Genomic DNA, 10497 nt, shown 5'->3' with positions numbered 1-10497 from the left:
TGGGAGCTAAGAAGTAGAACTAACTTATTCAGACGGGTTCGCTCTGGTGGACTTGGTCTGTGTCATTTGTACCTTCATCAGTTAGTTAATCGGTTCATGTTTTCACGAAATAATCGAGACCCATTCACACGTACTGTTATACAGCGTAGGCTTGGAAGACGGTTGCCAGAATTTATGGTAGTATCTGGTCACATTAAAGCAAACATTAGAGGTTTCTTAAATGAAGTTGTTGATTCATGTCTCTTTCTAAAAACGCGTTTTTCATTAAAATACCTCAGTACGGTTTCGCCTAAAAAGTTATACAAAAATCTAGTAGAAACAGTTCTTCCTGCTCCCATATATAGAACATTATACCGTGTAGGCCCACGTCTGATTGTCTTAAGTCGTGTAAGAAATGGAGGTATCACCTGGAGCAAAATCATTTTTCTTTGAATTGCACCCTGGAACCTTGCCCGTGAAAACATGGATGCAAGAAAAAGTCTTATTCGTTACTTGGGGTGTTGATTGCGTTCTCTGCAAAAAGCTGGAAACAATCGAACATGTTTTTCTGGACTGCTGGGATGCAGTATTTTTCTTGCATGTTCTCCAAACGACATTAAAAGAGGATCTGCTTCTTGATGCATACGGCATCAGATTTCTACCAGTATTAAATGAAAAAGGAATACCTTTCGACCTAGTTATGTTACTGGGCCTGTACGGTATGTGGCAATCTAGAATGGCGGTGCGCCATGCTGATGTTAATGCACGTCTGGTTCGGCAATACTTCCTTCAATCTGTCTGTTCATTCGTGGAATCACAAAAGGTTCAACAAGAGGTGCTCGAATGGCTTCATAGAGTAGAAAGCCTTCTACAGATTAAGGAATTTTAAAAAGTCTGTTAAGTTTAGTGCTTTTTACCTCTTTTCTTTTGGCTACGTTTGTCCTTTGTTTGATGTAAATTTGTTTGTGAATGTTCAGTGTACACAGGCAATAAAGAAAAAGAACAAAAAAACAGTGAGCAGGCCTGATAGTTTAGGTGGCATCGTTCAAGCCCTTCAACCGGCTTTCGACGTTAATCCAAGCCTTCCGACGCATTAGCGAGAAGCTCAGAAACCTGCTCCTGAAATACAAAACTGCTTTTTGTCATCGTCAATAATTCCACAGACCCCTGTCGCGAAACATCTAATCGTAACAGAAAAAAATGCCAAGCCACTCTGTAAGAGCCCGTGTGGAGTTTCGACGCGAGAACGCGAGGCCTTAAAGAAACAAGTGAATGAAATGCTATACGGGACGACATTATCCAGCCTTCAAAGACTCTATGGACATCACCGGTGGTGTTAGTGAAAAAAAAAAAGATGAGACACTACGCTTCTACGTTGACTATCGGCGCTTCAACAAGATCACGACGAAGGACGTATACTCTCTCTCCCTCGAATAGACGACGTTTTTGACGCGAAATACTTTTCATCAATGGACCTCAAGACAGGCTACCGGCAAATCGAAGTAGGTGAACAACATCGAGAAAAGACTGCCTTCATTATACCAGACGGCCTCTTTGAGTTCAAGGTCATGCCCTTTAGTATTTACACGGCCCCCGCAACTTTCCAGCGTGTTATGGACACCGTACTGGCTGGACAAAAGTGGCAGACTTGCTTCGTGTACTTGGACGATGTCGTCGTGTTTTCCTCAAGATTCGACGAGCATCTACAGTGCCTTGAAGTGGTACGTTAAGCAATGAAGACCTCCGGACTCACTCTGAAGCCAGAAAAGTGCCACTTTGCATACGAGGAACTCTTGCTCTTGAGACGCGTGATAAGGAAGTTCGAAGTTGGCCTCGACTCGCAGAAGGCAACAGCCATCGCACCGAAAAAAGGCCGTGCGTCGATTTCTCGGCCTGGGTGCCTATTACAGGCGCTTGGTCAAAAATTTTGTCCCCATTGCCGAGCCACTTACTAACCTCACACAGACCGACGTCGAGTTCAAGTGGACAACGCCACATGGAGGAAGCATTTCAAAAACTAAAACACCTGCAGACACCGCCAATACTTGCGCATCCGGAATTATTCCCCATTTTTGTGACCCCGGGATGGCATGGGAGTGAAATGGCGACAAAGCTTGGAGAAATGCAATGCGAATGGAATTGAGCGCATTTTGTACGGTATGGAAGGGGAATGGAAATGCGTTCTTTTTCGAAAATAGAGTACATTTTTGTCGGCGATATGCTTTTCAAACTTCAAACATTAGTCAGGCCCTCGAATATAAGAATTAAGCAGTAATTAAAAAAAAAACTTGGGAAGGCTGATTACAAGCAAGGTGCATTCATAAGCAATGCACTTGGTAGAATTCTGTCTTTATGTAGAATGTGTTGCTCCAAAGATCTTCTCTATTCTTCGCATAACTACGGCTATTTAACATGATTTCCATGCGTAACTACGGTGTTGCGGCATAGCCTCACAACGTTAAAGTGGTCAGAACTTCTGGAGCCCTCCACTACGGCGTCTCTCATAATCATATGGTGGTTCCGGTACATTATACCCGGCATATCTATCTATCTATCTATCTATCTATCTATCTATCTATCTATCTATCTATCTATCTATCTATCTATCTATCTATCTATCTATCTATCTATCTATCTATCTATCTATCTATCTATCTATCTATCTATCTATCTATCTATCTATCTATCTATCTATCTATCTATCTATCTATCTATCTATCTATCTATCTATCTATCTATCTATCTATCTATCTATCTATCTATCTATCTATCTATCTATCTATCTATCTATCTGTCTGTCTGTCTGTCTGTCTGTCTGTCTGTCTGTCTGTCTGTCTGTCTGTCTGTCTGTCTGTCTGTCTGTCTGTCCGTCCGTCCGTCCGTCCGTCCGTCCGTCCGTCCGTCTGTCTGTCTGTCTGTCTGTCTGTCTGTCTGTCTGTCTGTCTGTCTGTCTGTCTGTCTGTCTGTCTGTCTAAAACATTATACTTGCTTTAGGAGCTGGTGTCAGAATCCCCAACGAAGTTTCTTGATTGATTGATTTGTGGAGTTTAAAGTCCCAAAACCACCATTTGATTATGAGAGACGCCGTAGTGGAGGGCTCCGGAAATTTTGACCACCTGGGGTTCTTTAACGTGCACCCAAATCAACGAAGTTTCTTATCTAAAGCAATGGACAAAAGGGTGGATCATACTTCGAACACCACTTCTTGAAGGAAATCAGCAAAGTGATAGTTTACTGAAAATGAAGAAAGCAAGGGTGAAGCTGAAACACCGTTACCTATGTGGGGCAGAGAAGAAGACATTAGATATTGCCTTTCTGTTCATTCTACGAGGGAACAGAAAATATGGAACATTACTTTCGGCATGTAGCAAATGTTCACTAATTCTCGTTATTGCGACTTCAAATATGCACTTAAACGTAACTGCAGAAATTGTATCAAGCCTTGATGTTTCTAATTTCATAAGAGCTTCTAAACGTATACACCACTTTCATATTGACAACAAATTTGGGAGAAGTAATCCAAAAAATGCGTTAATACCTAAAACATTTATTACAACTTTTTCTGATGAGGGTAATACGTTAGTCTTATCTACTAGCATAATCACATAGCAATAGCAGTACTTATTTGATATGTTGCCTAGCATTACATTTTCTAACCCATTACTTTTTCTGGGTCAACATTGTTCAAATTGTTGCAAATTATTTATGCGGAAGCCTGCAAGGTGGAGGAATGGTTAAGAAGGAAAAAGAAGACAGCCAGCTGTTTGAAGCACGAAATCACAGGTAAATCCGTACGAATTTCACAGAAAGGAAATCCTCTTGCCGTAAAATTTGTCCTCGTCCGGAGATGTAGATGACTTTGGCCTTGCGCTATCGATTGCTAGCTTTGTGGTCTGCCCGATTCGTAGAGCGTTCACCACGGAAAGGTGTGGGTCCCGGGTTTGACGCCGAACCAGGGCGGATGTTTCGGCAACTAAGAGCCTTTCTTTCTGAGAAATCCGTACGGATTACCTTGTGCTTCAAACGGGCCGTTGTCTTCTTTACCTTTCTTATTCTGCATTGAGTCAACTAAATTGTTAACTGGGATGCCTTGTTCAACACCCCAGAGGGGTATGTGCCAGTGTTTTAAAGGAACAAACAAACAAACCACATTAAGAACATGTTTTATGTTGAACTTCATATTGTTGTTAAGTGCAAATACACGACAAGAGAAAACCAAGAGGGCGCAGACGCAGCGCATTCGTCTTTTGAGTTCGAGAGTGACTGAATGGTTCCTATTCACCCAACAAGCAAGTCACGTTAGTGAAGCTGACTCATACGCAGTTTCAGGCAGTGCCTCATAAATAAATCCCCCTCAAAACATTGTGATGCATTACTTCGGGCAGGCCATTCCCACAGCGCTGTGGGAAACTGCACGCTCCCCAGGTTTCACGTTAGTTCAGCACCCTTCCCCCATTCATCCGTCCGTCTTGACACAAGGCATACATGGGCGTAGTACATATAGGGCCTGTTTCACAATGTCCTAAACTGCAATGTGACTTTCGCGCAGCGCAGTCTGCCGCGAGAAGACGGTCGATCACTCGACAACCTAGGCTTCGCGGTGACATACATGGCGGGCTCTTTCGAATGCCTGAGAGCTTGAGCGGATTTGATGACCCCATTTTGTGGGCTCAGAGATATCGACACAAGAAGCCACTTTGTTATGGCTCTCCCGACGACCGTTTTGTGGCGATCATTGCGGTGGCTTACGGGGCACCAGGCCCGGATAAAACCGGAGACGACTTTCTTTCGCTCTCCGTCTTTTTGTTTACGAGTGCATCAATTTGCGGATTAGCGCGACGTCACCCGCGATGTTCACGCGGCGGCAACAAGGTATAGCTTCGTCGGCGGCACATCTTAATAGGAAAACAGCATTGGGCATGAACTACCTCTACCTAGCGAATTTGCGAATTAACTTGAAAGAAAGCAGAATAATTTTAAAAAATAACTCGGCATATCCACGAAGTGAATGATGGTGAGTGGGCGAAGCTCCGGGAGATTCTCCGGGTAAGGGTGATTCCCCACACATTGCCACTCGAACATGCAAATGAGTGATAACACGTGTGTACAGTGCATACAATGTTTTACTTGTCGTGTAGCATAGTATTCAGATGCGAACTTCGTTTTCCCTTCATTAGACTGCCTGATGATAAGTAGAATGAAGAGCAATTCCCAGACCTATTCTTGGATTGGATCATCCAATCCAAGAATAGGGGGACTTGTATGAACGAGGTCCATACACGCCCCCCCCCCCCTGGTTTTCGTTGGTTGTTTATAATCACGTGAATTTATGAAATACAACTTAGAGCCCATCGTGATGTCGTGTGCTGCACAAGCAAGTCGTCGTTCACGATATCTACACTAAAGTCGCCAGACAGTATGAAGGTGGTCGTTCTTGTATTTTGCGTCATAAGGTTTTCTGCAATACTGACCGTAGGTGGCTACATAGACAGCTAAATGGACAGCTGTTATATTAATCACCTTCCAATGTTCACGTAGCCGGCAAAATAGACAGCTTCGAGTTGGCGGCACAAGAGACAAAAATGATGCTGGCTACAGTGCTGTCTTAGCGGAGTCCTCGGACAGCTGGGATTTCACTGGTATGGTCGTCTGCGCACAAGCATACGTTTTTCCATGCGCTTATTGTTAACTACATTAAGTTTTTGGAATATTCGAACGAGAAAGAAGCCGAAGTAAAGACAGTCACGTCTGTTCTCTTCTCGACGTGAGTTGGCGTCACATTGCGTAGAAGTCTTCCAGACGTGTTTTATTACTCGCGCAATGTGGAATCGATGATGTCTTCAAAGCTGTCAGTGCAGACTGTCTACCATGTCTACGATACTCCCCAGAATTAAAAAAGAGTTATAGTCTCGCACTGCTATATCGATGTATTTTGATGGGCTGCCTCGAGGGAGATTCAGGGTTAGGTATATTGTCATTAGAACGGTTCATTTGATAGTTTTATCGGAGCATGTTCGCCGTTCTGACTCTGACTGGTCACTGGTAGCTTCAAATCCACTGCGGTCTATGATCGTTTAACGTATGTATATTCAGCGTTAAATGAACTCGAAGAGCGGCATGCCCCGCGATGGTATAGTGCGCACCATCCGGATATCATAATTGACAGGCGTGCGCATCTTCATCGGCCACTCAGCGGATAATCGGCAGCTCTGCGGCAACTCTGCGCCTGTCCACAGCGATAAGTGGATGACATACTCATTAACATCGCGAAGGCATGTTTCATTTCACACCGATAGTACATTCCAAGGCTTCCCGCCATACGCGCTGCTTCTGTGCATACAACTGGAACGAATTCATTGATTAACAGTTTTCTAGCGTTCCAGGTTGCGCTCTCTTTCGTCAGTCACAGCACTAAGTACTGTTATACCTGGAAGTCCAAACAGAACGTCATTGTTTCTGCAAATGCGATCAGCGTCAAAACCAGCGAGCGAGCCAGGCGGATGCCATCCTCGGCAACGGCGTCTTACGCAGCACGCGGCAACCTACCTCCACCCACGGGTCTGATTCCAGGCTGATAATGCCCCCCGCCGAGGTGGTATAGTGACCAAGGTACTCGGCTGCAGACCCGCAGGTCGCGGGATTGAATCCTGGCTGCGGCTGCTGCATTTATGATGGCGGAAACGCTGTAGGCCCGTGTGATCAGATTTGGGTGCACGTTACAGAACCCCAGGTGGTTGAAATTTCCGGAGCCCTCCACTACGGCGTCTCTCATAATCATATGGTGGTTTTGGGACGTTAAACCCCACATATTAATCAGTCAATCAAGCCCGATAATGCAGTCGATGTCATCTAGCCCGGCGCATCTTACGCAACGCGTGGCAATACCACTCGCCCATGGGTGCAACTCAGTGGCGGTTCCTGATTGGAGACTGCTGACACAAGGGCAGCGGCGTTCATGAATAGAGGCTTCTGACGTAAGAATTTCCAAAGCCTATGGAATAACCGAGCGGCGTGACCACAAGCAGCAGACGAGAGCGTCAGAGCAGACGAGTACATCATAGCAGACGCAGCGTCTGAGTCTTCCAGAGACATCCCGCGGCCGGTGAGCTTGGCGCCCTTTGTGATCTTTTAGGTGGCGTGCCACGCAACAGTAGATGGCAGCTGCGGGATCGGCCGGCGTCACCTACCTCAATGCGGTGAGTGTCTGATGTTTTCCCCTCAGTTCACCAGACTGCTATAGCGCAGGTTATAGCAGTTTAGAGAAGGGCTGTGTGAAGCATTGGAGTGAGCTTTGATAGTTTCAAATCAAGTCGGAGCGCTTTGAAACCAAAGTTAGTGCGCAGGGCATAAGCACAATAGCGTTTAAAATTGCTGGCGCGTCTTGCTAGTAGACCTATAGAGGGTATGGCAAGTAGATTCTTAGCAAGGGAAACCAGCAAGAGGCTAGTGTGAACGACGGAGAACCTTAAAGTGAAGGAACTCATCGAAATCGGTGAGGAACATGGCCTTACTTTGGGCCGTGCGAAACGAAAGGGAGTGATCCTTGAGATCATGAAGGACAAAGGAGTAACGGCTGAGGAAGTCGATGATGCCTGGGTGGATATAAAAGCACGCCGCGAGGAGCCTGACAGGCGAGAACTTCGCCAGTTGGCCCAAAGGCAAGAACTTCGCGAATGAGAATGAGCAGAAAGGCGAGGACGTCGCGAGCGTGAGGAGGCCGAGAGACAGGAGCGCCTCGAGTTCAAAAGAATAGAATTGGCAATCCTACAGTGTTGGCAGGTGCCTAGAGTAGCTTGTGCGATGGTCCAAGTCAGCGGTCAGAGAATTCGGGACCAACTGCCACCGTTCATAGCAGGCGAGGACATGGCGAAGTATCTCGTCAAGTTCGAACACGTCTGTGAGCGAAATGCCTTCGAGGGGTCTCTTTGGGCGAAGAACCTGTTAGCTCCTCTTCTCGGCGAAGTGTGCCACATTATAACATGCTTGTTGAGGGAAGCGTTTGAGAGCTATGATGAGGTTAAGGAAGTGCCCTGGGAACGTTATAATTTGTCACACGGGACTTTCCGGCCAAGGTTCTGGTTTGCCGAAAAGGGCAATGTGTCACACGTTGACTTCGCGTTTCGTCTTGAAGCTGATTTAATGGAATGGCTCAAGGGTGAAGAATGGTGAAGAGAAGAACTCATTTGCAAACGATGGCTTCTGCAAAATTTTTGACAGGGTAACATATTAATATGGGAATAGTGCGAATCAGTAAGAACTGTGTGGCTAGAAGCTTTGTTGTTCTTCAATGCGTCTGTCATCCCGCTGTTTCCTCTTCGAGCTACTCAGAATTGTTAAATGAAGAATGGTGGGCGAAACATGCATATGTGCTGGCTACCTTCGCTTCGTCATCTAGGAAAATGATCAGTATTCAATTATTCGAAAGGGGCGCTTCTTCCATTAGTATTATACGTATGGCGTCCAAACTCTGCGGACGAAAAATTTTATATGACGCTGTAAGCGACGAAGATGGGTCGAAGCACAACAAGTGAAATTTCGATGGTTTCTGAGAGAACGATGTTCATAAAAGAGGTACAGACACAAAACTTTGGGGCCGAGATTGCCTGCGTGGTCAATTCTCGTGAACATTCGTATATGATCTGCAAGATATTGTTACGGTGCATCATCGGTAGGAGCAAGCGTGGCACTTTCCGAAGATGACGAAGACACCTGTGCGTTAGACGCTTGCGCGAGAGGCAATTCAGCCATCTTGTTTGGTGTTGTTCAATATCTTGATGAGCTCTGTACCTCGGCACCAGGACATCCACACTTATGTATATGCGGACGACATCGCAATTTTTCCAGCAGCAGCGGACATTCATAATCTATTTCAAATATTACAGACATACCTATCTGCCGTAGAAATGTGGCTTGATAGCTTACATCTGTATTTAAATGTCAAGAAATATTTTCTTTTAACATTTCCACTCAATGACCCTCTTTCAGATTTCACTCTCCTATCATGTGGATCCTATCCCTCAAGTAGTGAATGTGAAATATCTGGGGGTGATCTGTGACCAATCAATGTCTTGGAAGACACACATTGAGTACATTGCAGCAAAGGGAGGTCGTGTGGTGGAAATACTAAGCAAAATCAGTAATAGTCGGTTAGGTATGCAGAGAAATACTCTTACCTCAGTGTATTGTATGTATATTCGCCCAGTGCTTGAGTTTGGGTGAGTGTTATACGCGGGGGCGCCTGCCTACAAGATACATCATCTGGTAGTCATAAAGAGACAAGCCTTGAGACTGGGCTTAGGTCTCCCTAAGTTTGTTTCAATCAAGATCTTGTATCTGGAAGCTAGGCTTCGCTCACTGGCGACCCGTTTTAAATTGTTAGCTGCACAGGCATTTCTCAGGCTGTATGAATCGCCGGTAAGGCGCTTAGAAGCAGTTTTTATTGACTGTCCTGACTTGTTTTTTGGACAATACTGGTCGATATTTCGTATACCCCAAATTCTGGTTATACAGCGCTTTCTAGATGATTTAGATGTTCAAATTGATAAAATTCCTTTATTCAGTACCATTAACAATGCTATTAAATTACATTTTGATGATATATTTCCAAAAAATAAAAATTGATGCCGCTCAGTTTTTTTAGAAGCTATATTAAGAGATTAATTACCTGGAACATCGCCAATACAAGCAGTCATAGCAACTGATGCGTCACAAAGGGAAGAAAAATGTGGAATCGGTATTTTTTCTTCTGCCCTAGACTGGTCCTTTTCGCTTCGCCTTCCCGATTTTGTGCCCATATTCGAAGCAGAATTTTTTGCGGTAATTCTAGCTCTCCGTAAAATAACTGCTTCAGTAAGAACCGCAATAATTTTATCAGATTCACTATCAGTATGCGCCTCCCTTACTGCAGATGAGAACTCGCATGCTCGGAATGCCTTCAAAGCATTAGTTCCCCCGCATCTCAATCTGATCTAACTGGTCTGGGTTCCTGGACATAAGGGGATTTATATGAATGAAATGGCAGATGCGTTGACCAAGTCATCTTTAAATGGGCCTGTTATTGATGTATTACCGGCATCAAAATTCTTGATAGGCGCTAGATTAAGAAGGAAACTACTGTTGGAGGAATTTTCTACACCTACACTAACAGCCACACCAGAATTCAAGCACTTGTTATACCATTGGAATAGTAAATTATGTCAAACGCGAGGAAAGGAAGTCGAAATCACTAGACTGCGCTGTCAAATTTCACAGCTGAATTTATATTTACACAGAGCTGGTCTGGCAGCCTCTTCTCATTATCCTGTTTGTGGAGTAAATGAGTCAACTGAACATTATCTCATTTATTGTAATAGATTCTCTGCCTTACGTAAAAACACTTTAGGTACCGTTTGCCGCTTTCTCGGAATAGATTTCAATGTTGAGAATGTGCTTTCTTTCGGGGCTTTGTGTCGAGGCCACAGCGACGGGAAGATGGTTGACGCATTGCAGGAGTTCGTTAAAAGTTCGAAGAGGTTTAAG

Source organism: Rhipicephalus microplus, chromosome 3, assembly GCF_043290135.1.
Source record: "Rhipicephalus microplus isolate Deutch F79 chromosome 3, USDA_Rmic, whole genome shotgun sequence".
Taxonomy (NCBI): domain Eukaryota; kingdom Metazoa; phylum Arthropoda; class Arachnida; order Ixodida; family Ixodidae; genus Rhipicephalus; species Rhipicephalus microplus.
The sequence above is the reverse complement of the archived record's forward strand: the minus strand, read 5'-3'. Positions refer to the sequence as shown.